Source organism: Eulemur rufifrons, chromosome 27 (assembly GCF_041146395.1).
Source record: "Eulemur rufifrons isolate Redbay chromosome 27, OSU_ERuf_1, whole genome shotgun sequence".
Classification (NCBI taxonomy): Eukaryota; Metazoa; Chordata; class Mammalia; order Primates; family Lemuridae; genus Eulemur; species Eulemur rufifrons.
In genome coordinates, this window is record NC_091009.1 from 18,288,268 (window position 1) to 18,310,869 (window position 22,602).

General features: G+C 38.3%; 1 pseudogene; it reads right to left on the reverse strand.

Moving 5' to 3' along the window:
* Positions 1–6,052: 6,052 nt before the first annotated feature.
* LOC138375697 (52 kDa repressor of the inhibitor of the protein kinase pseudogene) lies at positions 6,053–22,158 on the reverse strand (annotated as a pseudogene).
* Between the last annotated feature and the right edge of the window lie 444 nt (positions 22,159–22,602).

The window sequence follows — 22,602 nt, forward strand, 5'->3', positions numbered from 1 at the left end:
GAAAGGGGAAAGGCAACTGAAAGTGCCACAAATGTTTATGACTGCAAAACATCCCTAAAAAGTCCATCTGTGAGTATCTCTTTGCTCTTCGGTGGAAAATACACATCCTATAATTTGCCCACATATGAGCTACTTGGTCACTGCCTTCCTGGGCCGATGGCCATGCCACTATGCAGGCTTTGGCAAATAGTTGGTGCCCCAAATTTGGCTCACAGGAATGTCTTTGGGGCCCATGAATAATCTAGGTCCCCCCTGGAAGGGAGTCGTCCCAATGAAAGGATAGCAAAAAAGTTATACTTACAGGGAGGGTTCTGGTCCTTGTCAGTGGGAGAACGGGCTGAACATTTCTTCCCTTGGGCGTCAGGGTTGTAATCTCTAAACACAAGAGTAACGGGCTTTTGCAGAAAAGGTACTTTTCAGACAAAAACCCAATATCAGAGCAAGGGAATGGGGGTGACTCAGGGGGATTTCCAGTTTTTCTGGAAAAATAATTTTCTTTGGTGAGATCTTGGGCAAGGGTAACAACACGGGCTACTCTTGATTACTAAATCTTGTTTTTATGCAAACAAAGTATAAATTGCAGAATTTCTTTTTCCATTCTGGTAGTGTTTGATGTGGCAATAAGTGGGTAGGGGAGGAGCTGCTTTTATTACAGGGAGTCATTTTAGCAGAAAACTGTTGAACATTCACATCCAACTTCCTGTAGACTACAATTATAGAACCCTAAAGGCACAGACTAACAAGACTGTGAAGGAAGTAAATAAAAACTAAGCCTGAGCTCTAATTCTTTATAATGCATTAATCACTTCTCTGCCTCTCTCTGTTCTTTCCTTATTTATCTGTCTACTTTTCTGTCTTTTCTTTTTTGTCTCTCTCTCCTTGAAACTCTCTTTCGCTGTAGGTCTCTGTCCTCTTTTGTACCTCTCATGTTTTCTGTATAAATGTTTTATTTTGGAATAACTTCGGATTTACAGAAAAATTGCAAAGATACTACAGAGAGTTCCTGTGTATCCTATACCCGGCTCCTCATTTTAATATCCTACATAATCATGGTACATTTTTCAAAACTAAGAAATTAACCTTAGTACATTACTATTAATTAGATGACAAGATTTTTTTTCAGATTTCACCAGTTTTTCCACTAATGTGCTGTTTAGTTTCAGGATCTAATAGAAGATACCATATGCGTTTTGTATCCTCTTTGGTTTATTTGCATTTTCAGGTCTTTTTTTTTTTTTTTTTTTTTGTTTCCCAGCTGTGGAGGTAGCAGTGCTTCTTTGTTCGGAAAAATGCATCCTGGCTCTATATAAAAATAGCTTATCATAGTTCATAGATCTCTTCTTGAAGCACATGATAAAAGCATCAAGGATTTGTTTTTGCCTAAAGTTAATGTCTCTTAATAACTGTCTCTATTTTTCCATTTGTAGGCAGTGCCGTTTTCTCACACGTCTTGCTCTATTCTGCTTCAAACCCAGTGGAGATCAAAATTAAGATACTACCATGTCCTCTGAGAAAAAGCAGTCACAAGGAGAAATAAGATCAGCTCTAGGGGCACTGGAGCCCTGGAACATCTAAAGATGTGCTATGTCAAGACAGTAAAAAGTGCAAGACTGTGAGTTAACAAGTATGTCATTGATTCATAGAATGCCAAGGCCAGGGGTGTGGGGGCTGTAGAGAGACTAATTTATCTCAGTTACTTTATGGAGTAGAAAGCTGGAGCCAGGGAAGGAATCGTCTTGACCAAGTTCCAATGGAGAGGAAAAGCTAGAACCCATGTCCTTGCCCCTCTCATCCAGTGCTTCTTAGGTCCCTTTTGCCAAGAAAAGCCCCATTAACCAGTGCTGTGGAATAAGTAATTGACAGGTTAATGAAGTCATTTAAAGCAGAATATCATTAAAAATGGTAACACTTATTTCAACATTTTATTTTATCATAAAAACATATACCTGAACACAATAACTTCTTTAAAAAATTTATGGCGGAGGCTGATTTATGTTTTCTGAGTATGAATCCAGAGATTAGATAGAGTTCATGTTGTCGTCTTTATATAGGCCATGATTGCCAACTGGATTTCTTTAAAGTGGACCAAGAACAGAAAAATACCCATGAAGCAGTCTGTGCACAGAATTCTTCAAATTTTAGTAAAAGTTCTTCATCAATACCTAAATGGAAGGGAATTTTTAAGCAACTCATCTGTTGCTATTTTCAAGGCCTATAACTTAGCTTACCTAGAAATGCTTCTTATGTTTTTCACTGTTTCATCAGTTTATATAATATTTTACTAAACCATGAAAAAAAATTCAGCTGGTATAAAAATGCTCACATTTAGAAGCAAGACAAGTTACCTATAAACTAAAAGTGTTCGGCTGCTTGTGGGTAGGGGCAGTGTGCTTTACAAAGAAAAAGGAGAGTGTAGTTTAATCTGGGAAGTCACCTGGATGGAGAATTAGCTAAGAGAGGTATTCAAATTTTCAAACTTTGTCCCATCTCCTAGGTGAAACCTTTTCCAGCTACTCTAGCCTGCAGATGTCTTTGTCTCCTCGGATTTCTAAATTTAGCACTTACTCATTCTTGTCACATTGTTGTTTAACAAAAGCTGTTTCACTCTATCTCTTTGATATGCGTATGTCTCATTGTTACCTCAAATATTTAGCAGCTTGAGGCTGATAACATGTCTTACACTTTTTGTTATGTACCTGACCAACACTAAGCCCAGAGGAGGGCAAAGAAGAGTTACTGAAAATGTACTTGTTGAGTTCAGTTGAATTTGATGCTAATATCTTTTGAGATCAGCCAAGAGCACATGTGGCTCTTTTACTCATGGTCAGAAAATTATCAGGTAGGTGCTCTTTGAGGAGCTCTTCTATTTATGGCCCTGTGATGGGCACATTAGAGAATAGTCTAGATAGACCCCCAGTATACCAAGGTGGCACCTTACCTGCACAGAAATTAATGGCCACTCAAGGATGTGTTGTATGTCCTCACTCCCCTGGATAAAGGTCTGAGCTTAGCATATGGACTTTGAGCCTATGAAGAGTAATTCCCTGATAGGGGAGGTTGCTACGTACTTGAATTGATTACCAAGGCAAGTTCTGGGAATACTTTCCTAAAGGCCTTTATAACAGGATATATTCATCTCTATCTTGGGTTATTGGGTCACAATCTCAGTTCTATATTTTAGCCACAAACCTTCTTTATTCAAACCATCCAAGACAAAGGGGCAACTCTTCTCTTATGGAAGCTGTAGAAAGACAGGCTCTAGACCCTCCCAGGATAGATCATTTTACTGCTTTGCCACTCAAACCATGAAAAGACCTTCTTTTGTCCAACAGCAAACTCTCTGGATATGACTTAAGCATATTTCCCTTTGTTGTTTCTCTGTAGATATGGAGCATAATTATTTATTGCCTTTAGAAAAGAAATCTCAACGAACTTAAGAATGATGCTCAAATCACTCTCTTCTGTAGGTAAAACATCTCTGGTTCCTTTCACCTTTCCTTGCAGGAACTCTTTAACACCCCGATTATCCCATTGATTGCTCTTCTCTTGCCAAAAGAGGACGTGAGAGGCAGCAGATTAATTCGTGCTGGGGCTTGAGGAGTCTCTGCTGTTGATATGTGGGTTGTGGAGTGGACACCCAGCAATCTGACTCTGTGGACAGCACATACTTTTGGAACACACAGAGTATGGCAGAAGGCAAGACAATGGAAAGACAGAGCAGGATACTGCACTTGGGAGATGTCTTGCAAAAGGCTCTATTTAAAAGACTTTAAAAGACATTCTGTAGGCTTAAATAGTGTTTTCAAAAATAGATCAAATGGTTTAAATATGATACTGTTCTTCCACTTTGCAAAAGCTCAGACTTTCCTCTGGAGTATAAAATGTTTCCAACACTGAGCCTGGTATCATAAAAATGCAGTTTATAAAAAGCATGCTGACACTGTAAAAATTAATAGTTTTCTTGGAAGTGGAATCTTTTCAATTCTCACAGTGGTAAACTGAAGCGAAAATGGACATTTTTTCCTTCTATCTTGTAAAGTTAATTGACTTTCTTGTCTTAGTATTCCCAAGTGAAACTTTTTGAATGGAACACACAGAGAATGCTCACCACCAGGCACTCTCTTAACTTGTCATTCAAATGCTCAGCCTTGTGTCCTGGAACTCTTTAGGTCACAACTGTTAATGGTTATGCTGGAAAAGAAAGTGGCCAAATACTCAACCTTTAGAATAGTTATTTAAATGAATTTATCCTACTTTCCCATTTTCTTAAATGTCATAAAAAATCATGACTGTTCTTTTCTTCCATCATCAAATTCACTTTCCATTTCTTGCTACTCAATTCAGTAGTTAGAAATCCGGAAAAGAGAGGAGAGGTTGGTTCTTAAACATTTTTTTTTAAAGACTTGGGGCATGGGCAATATATATAACCTGAACTTTTGTACCCCCATAATAAGCTGAAATAAAAAAAAAAAAAAGACTTGGAGAATATACCTATGCAAAAGGGAGTTGATTACAAATTGAAAAGATGCTTCAAATTCAGGCAGGGATTTTATTATGTCTTTTAGTCTTACAGGAATTAACTTCTCTATTATCAGGCAGCCTAAAGGGCCTGAGAAGAAAAGACAACCATCAAAACAGTTGACCTAAAAGTCAGGGCCATTTTTGAAGTTGAAAACCATATTGGGGCTTTCCAAACCAGTTGTAATAGTATTTACACATTGCTGAACTAGCTGAGGTACTCTGAAAGAGAAGGTCTGGATAGGCCTTGGAGGGGGAAAACACAAGTCTCCTATCTAGAAGGAATTTTGAAGATCAGTTGGTCTTTGTATAAATCTGACTATGAAATGTATTAGTGGTTGTTCACCTGTTTTTTAATTTGTTTGAAGAATGATTTTATCCCTGCAAAGTCTTCTCATCTTCAGGCTAAATGATCGCAATTTCTATACTATTTAAGATATTTAGATTCCTTCCCATCTAGATTTCTGTCCATCAGAAACCACTTTAGTTTGCAGAGGTTCCTCTTAAACTGTAACCTCTTAAAAAATTGGACTCTTTGCTATGCATCTACATATCTATATGTAGATATTTTATACCTAAGGAAAGCACTTTCATTTTTCTTTATAATTCATTATATTATTAGAACCAGCCATCTCTATCATCTAGTAGATTAACCTGTCCTCTTATTTTGATGCTATCTCACATTTTATAAGCATCTGAACTGCCTATATCCTCATAAGTCATTGCTAACAATGTTGAATAGAACAGAGCCTGGTATAAGTGAAATATCAAATATTCTTCACTGTAGAAATAAAGTTGGAAAGGGAGAGAATAAAGTCAAGGGAGGAAGAAAGAGGGGGCAAGTTTACTATGGAAAAGTGAATGACATGGGCGGTGTACGATGAGTAGAAACCCTACCTCCTGGGTGAGGTCAGCTCCCGTAACGCCCATCTGGGCAAACACTGTCCTTTTTTTGTGGGGTGAGAGAGCTTAATTGCCACAATGAAAATTCATGGCCTTGAACATTTGAAGGAAATCTGAACTTTTTTTTTCATGATTGGGTCAGTTGACAGTTGGCAAATGCAGCTTCCTGTTTTTTTGGGGGAAAATGGATTAAAAATCTCTCTGAAAAGCCTTGAGAATCTTTGTGGACATTAAATTGCTCCTGGAAAACAACATTTTGATGATTATAGTGTAAATGAATCAGTATCACATGGGTTAGATTTCTGCTCTAGTGCACATGGTTTAAACATGAATGGAAAAATGGTTATGTCTTCTAAGTTTCACAGTTTTTTTCTCTTTCTGATTCTCCCAACCCCTCCTCTTAAATCTAGGAAGGACAAGGGAGCATTGATACCCTCAAAAATACACAAATATACCCTGGATTCTTCTTTCTGGTCGTCTTGCCACCACGGAAGCCTTTAAGAACAGATAGGTCTTCTAACAGGGGCCATTCAAGTAGGTATATTATCAATTCAGTGATTAAGTGGCTTACATACCTTATGGCTCTTCTTTCAAATATCAAATACAAGACAAAGCCTATTTTAAAAGTCTCTTAGGTGTTTTCAATGGTTTCTCAGTTATCCGTAGGAAGCTCTGACTTAGTTGTATAGAGTTTGATATGTGTGTCTACCATTAAATCCAGATCATGTTTTATATCAAAATTTATGTTAAGCAAAGCCAAGTTACTTAACCTTTGGTCTGTCAAAGTGTTCCTCAAGTATGCTTTGAGACGCTTTTGTCCATTTTCGTAGCGCTCATTCTCAACCTTCATCACGGGAAGAATACACAGGACCTTTAGCAATGCATACACATTAGGAAAAAAGTTGATGTCAGGCAGGTGGAGGCTTCATGAATGGTGGGTGGAAGCTCAGTATCTTTCCCTCTGTGTTTCCATTTGATTCTCCAGCAATGAAGTTCAGCTGAGAGCATGTCAGGATTGGGTAAATCACTTCTGTACATGTCAGCCTGGTGTTCCTCGGATGTATTGAATTTGAGTTGACCCGTGACTGAGGGTACCAGAGACAGGTATTGAAGAGCTTTGAGGTGCTGTTCTGAGAATATATCTTTAAGTTCCTGAATAATGTGCTCCACTGTTGGAACAGTTAGGGTTTCTTTATAGTAACTCTCGGAGGTTAGTTGAGGTTCCGGGTTACCTTGCTGAGCTCTGCGGAATTTCCCAGGGAGTTTCATCTGAGTATCAAGTTTGGCTGCCAAATTTGTGGCTTCCTCAAACCAACACTCAGGATAAACTTCAGTATTTTCCATCACTTCATTGAGTGAATGCAGTACTGCAGTCAAGCTACTGGCTGCAAAGAAGACATCAGAGGTTTGCCCCTGGAGATTTTTCCCAAAGGCCCTTATGAAAGAGGGGATATTTTTAAGAACAATGATAGTAACAATGAAATCAAAATCTGTTACTGCACTATAGAGGACAAATACTCCGCCAGCTAAAGAGTTATTCCATCTAATAGTTGTGTCACTATTTACACCATCTCAACATAAGACAAGTGCTTGCAGGAGGTCCACTAAAATTTCAAAAGCATCAGGCCTTCCTGTCCACTGAGAATAGCAAATTGCCTTCAGTTCTTTACTCCATTCTTCCCTTTCCTCACTGTTGTGAAAAAGAACAGAAATAACATTGTCAACTTCTGAAAGCAGTTGTGGTGATCAATGGAAAAAAGAACAAACTTCGTCAATTGTTCCCCATGCAACAGATACTCCCATAACAAGCACTGATTTTGCCAACCATGTTTTTAAGGCACAGGAAAAGCAAAGTATGTAGATAGCTTGGGGATATTTCTCTAAAAGTCTAGAAGCAACAACTTTCATTTTGGAAGAAAATGCACTGGGCACAATGTAAGCCCGGCCATGACCATACTCCATATTTAGCTCCCACTTCTCAGTTATTGCAGCGTGAAATTTCACAGCTAAAATTTCTGCATCGGCTTCCTGAGTCAGAAAGCCCACAAACTCCTGTCTCAGTTTGTGAGATTCCTCCACGAACCTCACCAGTACGGGCAGGTGCTCTTCCTTTTGCTACATCATCAGCGATAAGTGAAAACAAATGTGAGTTTCCCACTTCCCTGAGAGTTTCTGCCCGAGTACAGCTCTTACGGATCTCCAGCATCTGTCTCCGCTGTATTTTTGTACAAAACAATGTGTTAACTGCCGTCATCTCAAAGCACTTTCACCAGGACCTCTTCACCAGGACTTACCCGGCACTCCAGCAGTGCTTGAAAGTTATCAGGAGTAAAAAGACCTTTTTTCTTTCATCAGCCTCAAGTCCATCCAGAGGTATGTTTTGGTTACCCACAAGAATCAAGATTTCAAGTGGAGACTTTAGGTATTCTTTGTTTTCCTTCTCTTCAAGGGTTAGAGGTAAAATGTCCTCATCCTGCTCTTCACCACCCTCTTCCGCACTGGGGTTCTGAGCATGGCTGTTGGTGGTGTCTTTATGTTTTTGCTCTTGTGCAGAAGTTTCATCAATTTTTTTCTGTTTTGGTGTCCTGATTTCATCTTCACTCAATTCTTTTATTTGTTTTCTGTGTCTACTGTATGGATCGATGACTGGTAAGATCAAATATTGTTAGTATTGCATTATCTCAGAGAACTGTCCTATAAGGAATAGTTCTATAGATCATAGAGATTGCAAAGAGTTTGGCGCATAATTGATAATGTTTATTTAGTTTATCAGGTACTTTATCTTCTAAGTCTGCTTGCCTACAATTCTCTACCCACTTCTGGCATCTGGCTGGGTCCCAGGAAACCTGAAAAAGGCCAGGTGGGACTGCGTGCTCTTCCACAGAAGTTGGGCATCATTGCCCACCCGCAGGCCAGCCCAACACACCCCTCCCCTCCCCGCCTCTTCAGGGCGGTTTGCCCACCTGTCGGGCTGGGAGGGGACCTAGGAGGAGGGGCCAAACCAACAACCCTTGACCTTGCTCCTGGGTTCAGGTCCCTCCTCCTGCCCAGCGTTCTGGGTCTGCCTCAACTTCTGCTCCCAGATTTCCCCACTTTAACTAATCTGATTTACACCTTGATCCTCAACTGGGTATTTCTGTGAAGGGTGAAGAAGGTCCTCTGCTATCCTCTTAGCCCATAGGCTGGGTTGTACTTGACCGTGGGGAAGAATAGTTTTCTGCTCCTCTAAACTTCTGTGATTTCCTGCAGAAAAACAGAATTAGGCCCCCTTCATGGTGGGAAGCTTCACCTATCTCTCCCTGATTAGTGGCTGTAAGAGGATGGATTGGGGTGTCTTTTTAGGGTTTTGGATTTAGGATACAATCAGGTAATTTGGGAAAGCTGGCTTGTCTGTTCCACCTCTTTCTTGCAACCTTTGTCTTTAAAACCAAATTGTTGCTTTGGAAACACCTCCCTATCCATCTAGTGTTGGTTTTTATGGTACTAATACTAAGGTAACCAGGATACTGAAAAAGCAGCTCCCCACAGGGTGCAAGCAGCAAACTATATGATTATTATTTCTTCTCATCATTGCTTTCAATCAAGTCCATAGATTACTTTTTCTTTGCTTTTTGGCTGAAATCTTGAGCAGGTCCCTAACTTGTCAGACACCTTTAGATAAGTAAAAAGTCCACTTGTCATTTTTAGCCCCAAGATACATAATTAAAATTTGCCGTCGAGTTTAATAATCAGCATGGCAGCACCAAAATGTAGTATTCTGTTAGTCTGGAAAGCCAATAAGGAAGGGGCGGTTTTATGGTAGATATCTCCTTCCAGATGAAGTTATCTTCTCTCAGGGGACAAATAAACTCTCTGTACGGTCTTCTTAGAGCCCCTTGCTGTAGATTGAGATGAGGGAGAAATGATCTATTCCCTTACCCCTGGATAAAAACACTTTCTAGGGGAAACATCTCTTTCTTTAACTTCAAACTTCTTATACCCTTGAGGTGGGTGATCCAGCTAGTTGCAAAATCACATAGGCAGTTTGGCCTCTTTATCTGTAACGTGGGGGTTCTTGGCATCCGGTGTTTTGTTCATGGTCTTTATGTCTTGGCAAAAACTGAGTGAGAAAGAGTCACATATAAGATTCCATTAACAGATTAATTTTGGCCAGTGCTATACGTTTTACAAAGTGTTTTCACATATATTGATTTCATTTGTTTTGTAGTGATTCCATGAAATAGGACAAAAATGTGGGCTCAGATAGGTTAACTGGTGTGTAATGTGTGAGGCCAGAAAGATATTAATGGTGGAACCTGGATTGAAACCCAAGTCTCATGGCTTTAGGCTGGTTTAGAATTTAGCCTAGTGGCATAGAAATATAATAAGTTTCAAACGGGTCCAAATCCAACTTATTAGTATCTTGTGACTTTTATGTAAATTCCTTAGCCTTTTTGATCTTTAATTTTCCAAATGTAAAACACAGAGAATACCATCTATATCCAGAATTTTGGTGAATTTCGGGGATAAAATGATATAAAAGCAACGCTGAGGATCTTGTTAAAATGCGAGTCTGGAAGGCACCAAAGATTCTGAAGAAATTCAGGTGATGCTGATGGAGCTGGTCTGAGGGTCGCCATGAAAGGCAAGTGCATCATGCCTGTCAGGTGTCTGGTTCACAGTAGACAGTCAATAAATATTCCTTTCCTTCTTTTTCCTGAATAGTCCACGTGCTCTGCTTTCTATATAATTTTAGGATCCATTATAAATTTACTCAGCTTGTTATTTGGCATGTGGGCACAGATAACACAGGACACACATGAAAAGGATTCTCATGCACAGACTCCTCCTATGGTCTTCTTTGAATCAGCTGGATGGCAGAATGTCATAGTGTCACAGTTCTGGCCCTTAATACTATGGTACCAGCAATATTAATATGAAAAAATTACCCAGATCAGAGGGGATGCCCGATTCCATGTTCTAAAACCACCATTTTGTCTTCATGGAGCTATCAAATAAATCAAGGGTTTGCCAGAAAAAGTTTAAAAGATATTTTTTGAGAGTTATTTTAAAGAAATGAAATGGTTGTGACAAACATGGAGATGGCCCAGGCCATTCCACAGGATGACTGAAAACCATAAATCAGCTATACTTTTGACAATAATTTTTCCATTATAGATCTATTGAGAAAGGAAAGACAAAAGTATTTTCAAACCCGAAACCTGAGTTTCACTCCTGAGAACATCTGTTTGAACTCTGGTCTGGCAGCATAGGACGTTTGTTTAAGGTCATTAATCTTTAAGTTAAAGGTGTAAAGGGGCCGAGCGCGGTGGCTCACGCCTGTAATCCTAGCTCTCTGGGAGGCCGAGGCGGGTGGATCGCTCGAGGTCAGGAGTTCGAGACCAGCCTGAGCAAGAGTGAGACCCCCGTCTCTACTAAAAATAGAAAGAAATTATATGGACAACTAAAAAATAAATATATATATACAAAAAATTAGCCGGGCATGGTGGCGCATGCCTGTAGTCCCAGCTACTCGGGAGGCTGAGGCAGTAGGATCGCTTAAGCCCAGGAGTTTGAGGTTGCTGTGAGCTAGACTGACGCCACGGCACTCACTCTAGCCTGGGCAACAGGGTGAGACTCTGTCTCAAAAAAAAAAAAAAAAAAAGGTGTAAAGGGATCGTGGAAAAAGCTTTCTGGCCAGCAAAGGGCTGCAAATGATGCCTTCAATTGTTCAGTACCTTTGTATGATAATCAAGTACCATCTTCAATTGTCACTAGTTTAAAAAATAAACCTAATCTGGAGAGGGAGAGACATTTATTTAACTGTATCCAATTTTTTAGTTGCATTTTTTTATGCTCATTTGGGATACTTGATCTTTCCTCCTGAGTAAAAATACGTTAGCCACTAAACCCCTGAGCATATTAGCTACTAAACTAGGCTGAGATGAAGTAGAATAAATTTCTTCCCTAGGTGGACAAAATCAGAGGCACCTTCCCCCTTCCCCAGGTGGCTGTGGTCTGTGGCTTGCTGTGCGTAGGAGGGAACATTGACGTATTGGACACGTGCAGTGGAAAAAAACAGGGATAAAATAGTTTGTGGTATAGGAAGGCACATTTTGTTTATTAATAGAAAACACTAGAACATGCAGCAATTTTCTTGCAACAGTAACAGAAATTTATAGAAGTTAGAGGAGTACAAGGGTTGTTGTCCCTGAGAGTTTTTTCATTACCAATAAATGCAGACCATAATGACATGTTTGCTATGTTTTTCCATTGCCAAAGTAATACTTATAAAACAATATTTGGAAATATAGAAAGTTAGTGAAAATGTATCCATATTTTTGGCATTGAAAGGCAACCAGGTTCAACATTTTGTAATGTTTCTTTCCTGCCTTTTCTCTACCAAAAAAAAAAAAAAAAATTGGTTTCTGAAAATGTTTTTGACCAGAATGTGTGGGTTGGTGGCCTCAGACCCACCAAGAAATGAGATAATTGACTTCTCCATAATAAGACACCGGTACATGCCTGAAGTTTTCAAGGAAGGTAAAGTCTTAACAAAGATTCTTAACATCTTACACCCCTTCCCAAACAGTGTGACCCTTATATAGATTATTCGTGTTTCATGGACAAATACTCTGAGCTCTCTCTAGCATATGTTATTGGCCCCTCTTTTTCACTATTGGCCTTCTTGAAGTTTCCTTTCTTGGTACTTTCCAGATGACCAAGTCGGCTCTTCCCCAGCCCCTGCCGAGCATCACGAAATTGCCCCCGTGTGCCTGACTTGGAGGAGGAAACTCCTCCCCCCCGACCACACACACAAAATTCTTGGAAGGGTCTTAATTTGAACTCTTGAATGACAGAAAACCTGTAATTTTCAGGAATTAAAGAACTGGTAATCCCCAACCTCTGGCTGGTGAGCACCCTCCTTCCTTCCTGCAGGATGGACTTTATACACAATAAGGTCGCGTTTGAAAAACTCTGAGCTTATGGTTTTATTTTCCACACAAAATGTAAGAGTCAGCTATATCATCGTCTTAAGAGTAATCTTTAGTTACTCTGAAATGTCAATTTTACAGAATTTAATTGGCCTGTGATAAAAATGTATTACTAAATATATGTATTTTTTGGGTGCTTTGGACTTTATTTTTCAACAATTTTATTGAGGTAAAATTTACATGTAAAACATGCTCCAGATGGATGAGTTCTGGCAATTGTATGTTCCTGTGTTACCAACACCACCATAATTAAGGTATACACTGTTTCTATCTCCCCCAATTTCTCTTAGGTCTCTTTGAAGTCAGTCCCCACCTGTAACCCACCTAAACTCTAGGCAATTACTGACCTGCTATCTGTAGAATATCTGTAGAATATCAACAGATTTATCCATTATGGACTCTTTTGTCTATGGCTTCTTTAATTCAGCATAATATTTTTGAGATTCATCCACGTTGTTGGGTCTTGTAGTATTGTGTTGTTACTTTTTATTGCTGAATAATGTCCCACTGATTGGCTATATCACAATTTCTTTATTCACTCATCTGTTTATGGATATTTGGATTCTTTCTAGTTTGGCTATTATGATTAGAGCTGCTATGACTCTTTGTGTACATGTTTTCATTTCTATTGAGTAAATACATAGGAGTGAAATTTACCATCTGCATATTTTCTTTGATGTCTTCATGTCTTTTGCCATTGTCCAATTAGATTAAAATTGTTTTAACTATTACGTTTGAGAGTTTTTAAAAAATATATTCTAGATACTACTCCTTTGTCAGCTATGTGGTTTGCAAATATTTTCTCCCAGCCTGTAGCCTGTCTTTTTATCTTTTTAACAATCTTTTACAGATTAAAAGTTTTAAATTTTGATGAAGTCAAAGTTATCAATTTTTCCTTTCATAGATTATGCTTTTGGTGTCAAGTCTAACAACTTTGCTTACCCTAGATCCTGCAGATTTTCTTCTCCCTTTGAAAAATTTTATAGTTTTACATTTTACTTTTAAGTCCATGATCTATTTTGAGTTAATTTTTGTATAAGGGGTGTAAAACTTAGGTCAAGGTTTTTGTCTGTTGATGTCCAATTGCTCTAGCACCATTTATTGAAAAGGCTATCCTTCCCTCATTGAATTGCTTTTGTACTTTTTTCAAAAATCAGCTGGACACATTATGTTCAGTGAAATAATCCCAGCAAAGAAAGACAAATGTTGCATGTTCTCACTCATATGTGGGAGCTAAATATTAAAACAATTGATCTAATGGAGACAGAGAGTAGAGTGATGGATACCAGAGGCTGAGAAGGGTAGTGGGAGGGGGGATAGAGTGGGGGATGGTTAATGGGTGTAAAAATATAGTTAGATAATTATTGATAGATAGAATGAACAATATTTGATACCACAACCAAGTGACTATAGTGAAAAATAAGTTATGGTGTACTTTAAAATAATGAAAAGAGTGAAGCTAGAATACACTCAACACAAAGAAATGATAAATGCTTGAGGTGATGGATACCCCAATTACCCTGACTTGATTATTACACATTGTATGCCTGTATCAAAATACCACATATACCTTATAAATATATATAACTATTATGTATCCATAATAGTTAAAAATAAAAAAAATTTTAAAAAGTTTACAGAGACATGGAAGAAAATCAGTTGCATATATTTATGTGGGTCAATTTATGGGTTTGTTCCACTGATTTATGTGTTTATCCTTTTGTCCATAACACACAATCTTGATTATTGTAGCTATATAGTTAAATTTTGAAATCGGGTAGACTTATTCTTTCCAATTTATTCTTCTTTTTCAATATTGTTTTGACTATTCTAGTTTCTTTGCCTTTGCCTATAAATTTTAGAATAGTTTTGATTATACTTACAACAAATATTGCAGGGATTTTGATAGGAATTGCATTAAACCTGTATATTAATTTGGGAAAAATTGGCACCTTATTGTGTTGCATTTTCCAATCTATGAAGATGGTATGATTCTTCATTTATTTATATCTTCTTTGATGTCTTTCATCAGCATTTGTAGTTTTCAGCATGTTAATCCTGTACATTTTTTTTAGATTTATACCTAAGTATTTAATTTTTTGAGCCATTATAAATAATATTATTCTTTTAATTTTGGTGTTTACATGTTCATTGCTAGTATATGGAAAGACAATTAATTTTTATATGTTTATCATGGACCTTTCAGCCTTGCTAAACTCACTTGTTAATTCTGGAAATTTTTTGTAGATTCCTTCAAATTTCATTTACAGATGACATGAATTTCATTTACAGATGACTATAGACACTTTTATTTCTTTTTTTAAAAAATCTGTATGCCTATTTGCTTTTCTTGCCTTATTGTACTTGCAAACACTTCCAGCGTTACGTCAAATAAGAGTGAGTATTCCCCTTGTTCTCGATCTTATGGGGAAAGCATTTAGTCTTTTACCATTAAGTATGATGTTAACTGTAAGTTTGTGTAGATGTTCTTAATCAAGTTGTAGAAGTTTCCTCTATTTCTACTTCTCTGAGTTTGTTGTTGCTTTTTTTTTTTCTTTTTCTTTTTTTACCATGAATGGGTATTGAATTTTATCATATGCATTTTCTGCATTGATCAAGATCATCATATGATTTTCTTCTTTAGCCTGTTGGTATGTAGTTTACACTGTCTGATTTTCTAATACTGAATCATTTCTGGACCCCACTTGGTTATGGTACAGAAATATCTTTTTATATATTGCAGAATTATTTTTGCTAATATTTTCTAATGGATTTATGCATCTGTATTCATGGGAGATATCATTCCATAGTTTCCTCCTCCTAACTTTGTCTGGTTTGATATCAGGATAATATTAACTTTGTAAAAATGAATTAAAAAGTTTTGCCTTTCCTTCTACTTTCTGAACGAGATTATGGACAATTGATGATCATTCTTCTTTAGACAGTTGGTAGAATTCTCCAGCAAAATCCTCTGGGCCTGGAGATCTCTTTATGGGGTGTTTTTAAATTAAAAATTTAATTGTCGTCTTGTCATAGGGCTATTCAAATGATCTATTTCATATTAGGTGAGTTTATGTTTTCTGAGGAATTTGTCCATTTCACCTAAGTTGTCAAATTTATGTGTGTAGAATTGTTTATAGTATTCCCGTATTACCATTTTGATGCCTGTGATGTCTACAGTGATACCTTCTTTCTCCTTCCTGATCTTGGTAACTTGTATCTTCTTTCTTTTTTCTTTATGGCCTTGCCAAAGCTTTGTCAGTTTTATTGAGTTTTGTTCAAAGGACCAGCCTTTTGTTTCTGTGTGTGCATATTCCATTTTTATCCTCATTATGTTTTGTATTTTCCTTAAAACCCTTATGTACACGTTACAGTTGTTTTTAAAATTCTTGTCTGCTAATTCCATTATCTCTGTCTTTCTGCATCTGTTTGTATTGACTGACTTTTCTCTTGGTTATGGTTCCTATTTTTCTGACTCTTTGCATTTCAAGTCATTTTTATTAAGATGCCAGACATTGTAAATGTTATATTGTTGAAAGTCTGGATTTGGTAGTCTTCCTTTAGAAAGTGGAATTTTGTTTTGGCAGGGAGTTAAGCTGCAGTTCCACTTGATCTCTGTGAAGCTTGTTTTTAAATGTTGTAGGGTGAGTCTAGAGTGAATTTTACTGTAAGGCTAACTTAATTCTCCTCTTGAAGCATGCCAATTCCGGAGATTCTAGTAAATATTCAGGGTTGTGAGCAAGGTCTCCATTCTGGCTGGCTGCAACTCACCTCCTGGCTCACAAATCTCAGTAGCTGTTCTTGTGTGGCCTCACGGAATTTCATTTTTTACATATGTAGCCTAATATTCAATGAAGGACTCAAGGTATAGGTTTCTGGAGTTCTTTCTTTCTGCTCCCCACATTTCAGCTCTCCTTGAACTCTGATCTCTGTGTTCTAAATTCAATGAGATGGATGTACCCTGTTAGGGTTCGACCTCCTTTGTTGTAGTCTGAGAAGTGCCTCCAGCTAAAAAGGAGGGCTGGAGGGTTTATCTCATTTCTTTCCCTGCTTTCGGGACTCACAGTTCTGTGCTATGTCTGTTTTCTAACATCTGAAAATAGTTGTTTCATCTATTTTATCCACTTTCCTAGCTGTTTACAGATTTGGTACCGGTTGTTACTCAATCACATTCAGAAGTGGTAAACCCTAAACTGTCTCTAAACATGTTTAGATTTAAACAGAACAATAGACGTTTCCCTCTTGAGTTTCTCTTAGTAGTTTTCAGGAGCTTCAATCCGTTGATTCTCAAATACATCCAGAAATCACTTGGGATATTTTAAGGTGCTGGATAAAAGATCATTTCTTTTCTGCACATCAGCATCACCACTCTTCCCTTAAATTAACAGGATATGTTTTTCTGAGGCTATGGTTTCAGTATGCAGGGCAAAAAAATTCAATTTTTCTTCCCTCATTTTGGGGGGTAAAAATTATAAGAATGAGGAGCATTACAGCACCTAATGTTGCCCAACGCAGCCCTACGTAACTTTGGAAGTTTTATTCTCTCCTTCTCTCTCTGTCCCCTACGTGTGTGTGTGTGTGTGTGTGTGTGTGTGTGAGTTTGTTGAATAAAGAAGCATTTAGATCATGTCATGCCTGACAAGTTAAAAGTAACTTTCTCACCAGATGTGCTGTAATGAAAATCTCCAAAAAGTTTCACTTGGGATATGTCTCAGTGGGCATTTTAAGACTGTATCAATAAACTTAATCACATGGTAAGATCTTGGTATTTATCAGAAAGGGATTTGAGCCAGGGTGTTTTAAGTTGATTAGTATCTGGAGTGAGAAAGATCTCTGTTTTCATGAGCCCTCTTGGAAAAATTTCCCCCTATTTATCAGGAATGCCAAATTCCTGAGATTGAAGTGGATACCCCAGGCACAGTTCAACATTGCAAGGATAGATGCCAAGGGGAATGTGTTTTCTTTTCTATCTCTCTTACTCCTATTCCTTTGAATTTTTTCTGCAGGGTACTTAGAAAAATTGGAATTGATAGAGTAATATACTTTGAGTTATATGTTGTCATTAAGGAGACAAGTTGGTAACTAATGACTCTTTTGGTAAATCTGTTCGTTACCTCTTTGAGGAGGGCCTCAAGTTTTAGTATGACACACAGTGAGGGGATTACATAAAGTACGAAGAAAAAAATTTCTTTTGATTTTCAGAGGAAGATGTTGTTTAAGACCCAAGACTGGAAAACCAGTTGAATAATGTAATAGTAGTGTTTGGGTTAATCAAACCGTCTGATGTGTCAAGTTTAAATTCTGAGAAGGATGTTAGGGAAGTCCATGGAACCAGGTAGCTCCTAACTGTGCAGAGATTGAAGGAGAATTGCATTGGGATTGAAACTTGTAGGGTTTCTTAAAAAAATGTATAGGAAACTAATATGGAGTTTGGAGTATTTCAACTGGTAATCAAATACAGAATGTTTTGAGATAGCTGATGAGATATTCTTTCGTTTGATTTTCTCAAATAAATAAAGGCTGTTGTTGATTCTGTCAAGACAACTTTGCGTGTAGGACAATAACTAGCATGTGTTTTATCTCCATGAACATATGTTTGTAATTGCACCCATACACTTTCTTAGGCGGGGAAAGTTTGCAGGCCTCTGAAATGAGATTAGTGCGTCCACAGCAGAATCCAAAGCCAACAAGATAGGAACCATCTATAGCCTTCTGAAAGAATTAAATTGGTGCATCAGCCAAGGGTGGTGGGAAATATGGGGCCTGATAGACTTGTCCTATCTTGTTACAAATGTTCTCAAAAAAGCATTATTCGTGTGACTTTGACACCACTCCTATGGCTATATATCAGTTATCACCAAATCTGTCACTGAGGAGCTTATAGTCTAAAAGGGGGACTTTCAAATAAGTAAGCACATTAGTCGATGTTAATCAGTTCACCAAGCCAAAAATATTGGAGCATGAGAAAGATCTGAATTTGAATCTTGGCTTTGGTACTTAAGGTGTGATGATAGGAATGTTTAATTTTAATGAATATCAGTTCCCATCTCAGTTAATAGCATGGAAACTTTCAAGTAAAAATCCTGTGGTTATCTCTGACATATCATTTCCCCTTGCCTCTTACCTCCTATTTAGCAGCAAGTCATGTTGGCTCGACTTTCAAACAGATGTGACCACTTCACTCCCTTTCACAGTCACTGCCCAAATCCAGGACACCAACATCTATTGCCTAGACAATTAATTGGCCTCCAAACTATTTCTACTTTTGTGTTCCTCCCTTTAATCCTTGCCCAGTCTCTTCTTGGCTGAATGGCCAAAGTGACCCTTTCAATATGCATTTGGTCACATGTCTTCCTTACTCTAACCCCTCCAGTTCCTTCCTGTTATATTGGAATACTATACAAACTCTTCCGCATGCTCTTCAAGGCGCCCTGCCACCTTGTCCTGTCCCCCTTTTCTGCCTCATCTTCAATTACATCTGACCCTTGGCTTCTTCCACCTCCTCACTCTACTGCAGTCATCTAGGTCTTCTTGCTGTTCTGCAAACAGCTCATTTGCTAAGCTCATTTATTCCTCAAGGAATCCCTGTTTCCACTGGCTTCTTCTTATATAAGCTGTATGTCCAGCTCAAATGTTACCACCTCAAAGAGGCTTTCACCATCTTATCTGAAATAGCAGCCTTTGCCTCTATCCTCTTGCCCTGTTTTATTTTTCTCATAGCAAGATTGCCATCTGAAATTTTATTATGATTTTTAAAACATTCTTTCTTCCATACTAGAAGGGAAGTTCTGTAATGATGGACTTTGCCTGTCTTGTCACTATTGTATTCCCGTCACATAACGGACACCCATTAAATGTCTGTCAAATGAATAAATAATTTTTAAATGGGGATAAGGATAAAGTATTAAGTTTTTTGAGGAAGGAATAAGAACATATGCATATCTATAAATACATGAAAACTATAAAGTACTAAAATGATAGTTATTCATACACACTATATAACTAAAATGGTTGGAGGGTACACAAAGTATTTGGACATGATACTGGTAAGTCTCTCTCTGAGCTCGGATGTAGGTTTTATATTTAGTTCTATTTTCTATCTTAAAGGAAAAGAAGTGAGTTTTACCCAGTTGAACAAATAGACTCATTACTCTATATTTTGCAGTTAGCTGCTTTATACATATTTGACCCGTTATTGCACTTCTAGCAATTAAAAAATACATATGGTCCTCAACTTAGGATGGTTTGACTTACAGTGGGTTTATTGGGACATAAACCCCATCAAAAATTGAGGATAGTCTGTATTTCAGCCCTCTAGGATATTGGGAGCACAGTGGAATATTGTGTTACCAATAATGCTGCCTACTTACCCAAGTGGCGTTTCCATCCATTGCATTAGCTAAAAGGGAATAGCTTTTATTTGTCATCCGTTTTTTGTTAATTAATATGCACAAATTCTGCACAGCCCTCAGTCCCCTTTTGCAGATTCTGATATCACAGTTGAGCATTAGATGAGTAATGATAACTTCTAGGACCAATGTGGGCAGCAATCGTGTGACTTACACAATATTTATACTGTATTTCTTAGGTTTACTGTGTAGTAGGGCTCTCCAAATTACTACTCATTGTGCGTTTCAAAGCAGAAACCAGTGTCCATAGCATTACCATATTTAGCAAATAAAACTATAAAATGCCTAGTTAAATTTGAATTTCAGATAAATAAGTGCTTTTGTAGTATAAGTATGTCCCATGCATCAGTATGTTGGGACATACTTATGCTAAAATTTTTTATTGTTTATTTGAAATTCAAATTTAGGTGGCAGCATGGTTACCTGGTAACCCCATATGGAGGATATAGCCAGTGACATCATTCCTGATGCCGTTACTGGTCCTTTGGCTGTTCCCAGTCACATATTAAGTGACTTGAATATGTTTCCCTTTAATTGAGTGACTTTGAGTGGGAAACAGACATCAGTGAGAATTTTCCCATGATGCTTGGCTAACTCTGAATGTCTCCTGGCATTTGTGTGGTGAACTTGATCATGCTAGATTAAGTGATCATTTACTGCTCTGAAGGTTTCTGTCATCTGGGTGCAGGGCCAGAGATGTACTTTCTTTGAAACTATTAAAGCTATAGATTTAGGGACCTCCCTTGCATAGGTCTCTCCCAAGGCCCTGTGCCTAATTTGTATTCTTATTCATAATAAAAGGGCTTCCCAAACTGTATAAGCTTCAGGATCAGGCTCCATAAAAACCTGGATCCTATCTCTCTACCGCCGCACCCCACTCTTGTCTAGGGCTCAGAAGTCTAGCACACTAGCTCTACAGAATCGCTGCTTTGGATAATGTCCAGATAAAATGCTCAGATTGGCAAGACAAATGTTTTACATTTAGACAAGTTGCACTTACTTATCTCATGCCCCCAACAATCTGATTCATTTCAGTTATTGGCTTCTTTTCTTTCCCAATGGTCACAGTTGTCACATTATGGTCTGGGAACATGGGGGCAGAAATCCAATGGTAAAACGGATCCTTATGTTTTCCTTTTCACTGGGAAGCACCTAGTTCAACCTCCCTATAACCAGCTGTATTTTATGCCAGTCACAAAGTGAAATTCTGGCTTTCTAAGAGGACGCTTTGATCCTCTTTGCCTGGGATCTTCCTATTATCCCTTCTGTGTCACTTCCCCTAATTTAACAGCTGCTTGTTGTACTTTGGTCCTCCCAGCTGGGGAAGTAGAGATCCCCTACTGCTTTGTAGACTACCAACCACATGGACCCAAACCCTGAAGGAAGCCCCTGCTTTCCTCAGCCCCCTAAAGTAGAGTGTCTTGAACCCTATAAGTCTAGGTGGCCCTGGTCCTCTCTCTGGGGGATTATTTTGTTTTTGGTAGGGCTGGTGGGATATTGTGTTGGAATCACCCAGGGCCCCATCCTTGGACCTCATCTTAATTTTAGGTACTTTCATTCCCTTGCTGATCTCATCTTTTGTCATAGCTCTAAAAGCCATCCAAATGCTGACAGCTCCATAGTTTATATCTGGGAAGTAATTGGAGAGTTTAGAGAAAAGAAGTGATGTGATCCAATACATGCTTAAAGGATCAGCCCAGACTTTTCCCTTGACTCAAAAGTCATTCAGCTGCCTATCTGGACGTCCGCTAGGCATCTCAGACAAAAATGTGTCCACAAATGAGCTTCTGATCTTGCCTCCAAATCTGCTCTCTCTGCAGTTTTTCATACCTCAGCAAATGATAACTCCTTCCTCCCAGTTACTCAGGCCAAAAACCTTGGAGTCATTTCTGACTCTTCTCTTATTTTCACATTACATGTTCCAACTATCTAACAACAGTCTCTCTACTAAATACTCTTTGTTGCTACCTTCAAAATATATCCAGAATCTGATCCCTTCTCATCATCTGTTCTGCAAATACCTGGCGAAAGCCACCTCATCTCTTATGTGGCCCTGTAGTCACCTCTGAACTGGTCTCTCTGTTTCTGTCATCAGCTAGCTTGAGTCTGTACTCAACGTAGTGGTCAAAGTAGTCCTTTCAATACATTAGAGCGTATTATCCTCTGCTCAGAAACCTCTGAGAACTTCTCACATCATTAGGAGTAAAAGCCCAAGTTCTATAATGGCCTGCAAGGTAGTACCTGATCAGACCCCCTGCTACATCTCTGTCCTTGTCTTCTAATACTTTATCTACTGCCCGCTCTGCTCCAGCCTTGCTGGCCTCCTTGGTATGTTTCACATGAGCCAAGCACATTCCACTTTCAGTTCCTTTCCACTGGCTGTTCCATCTGCACGATATGCTCTTCCATCTGATGTGCACATGCGTGCATGTGTGTGTGTGTGTGTGTGTGTGCATGCTTCCTCACCTCTTTCAGGCATTTTCTCAAATGTAACTTTCTCAATGATCACCCTGTTTAACATTACAATCCCCCTCCGTAATTCTTATTCCTTGTTCTAATTTTGCTCTGTAGAATTCATTATTTCTAACATACTTAAATTTTTTTTTTTAAATTGTGTCTTCTCCAATTAAATATAAGCTTCATGAAATCGGGGATTTTCATCTGTTTTCATCACTGTTGTATTCCTAGTGATTTGAACGGTGCCTACCACAAGGGTTGGGGCACTTAATAAATAGTCATTGAATACAAAAAACATTTGCTTCATGTGTCTTTTTAGCAATTCTTAAAGGGTTTGAAAG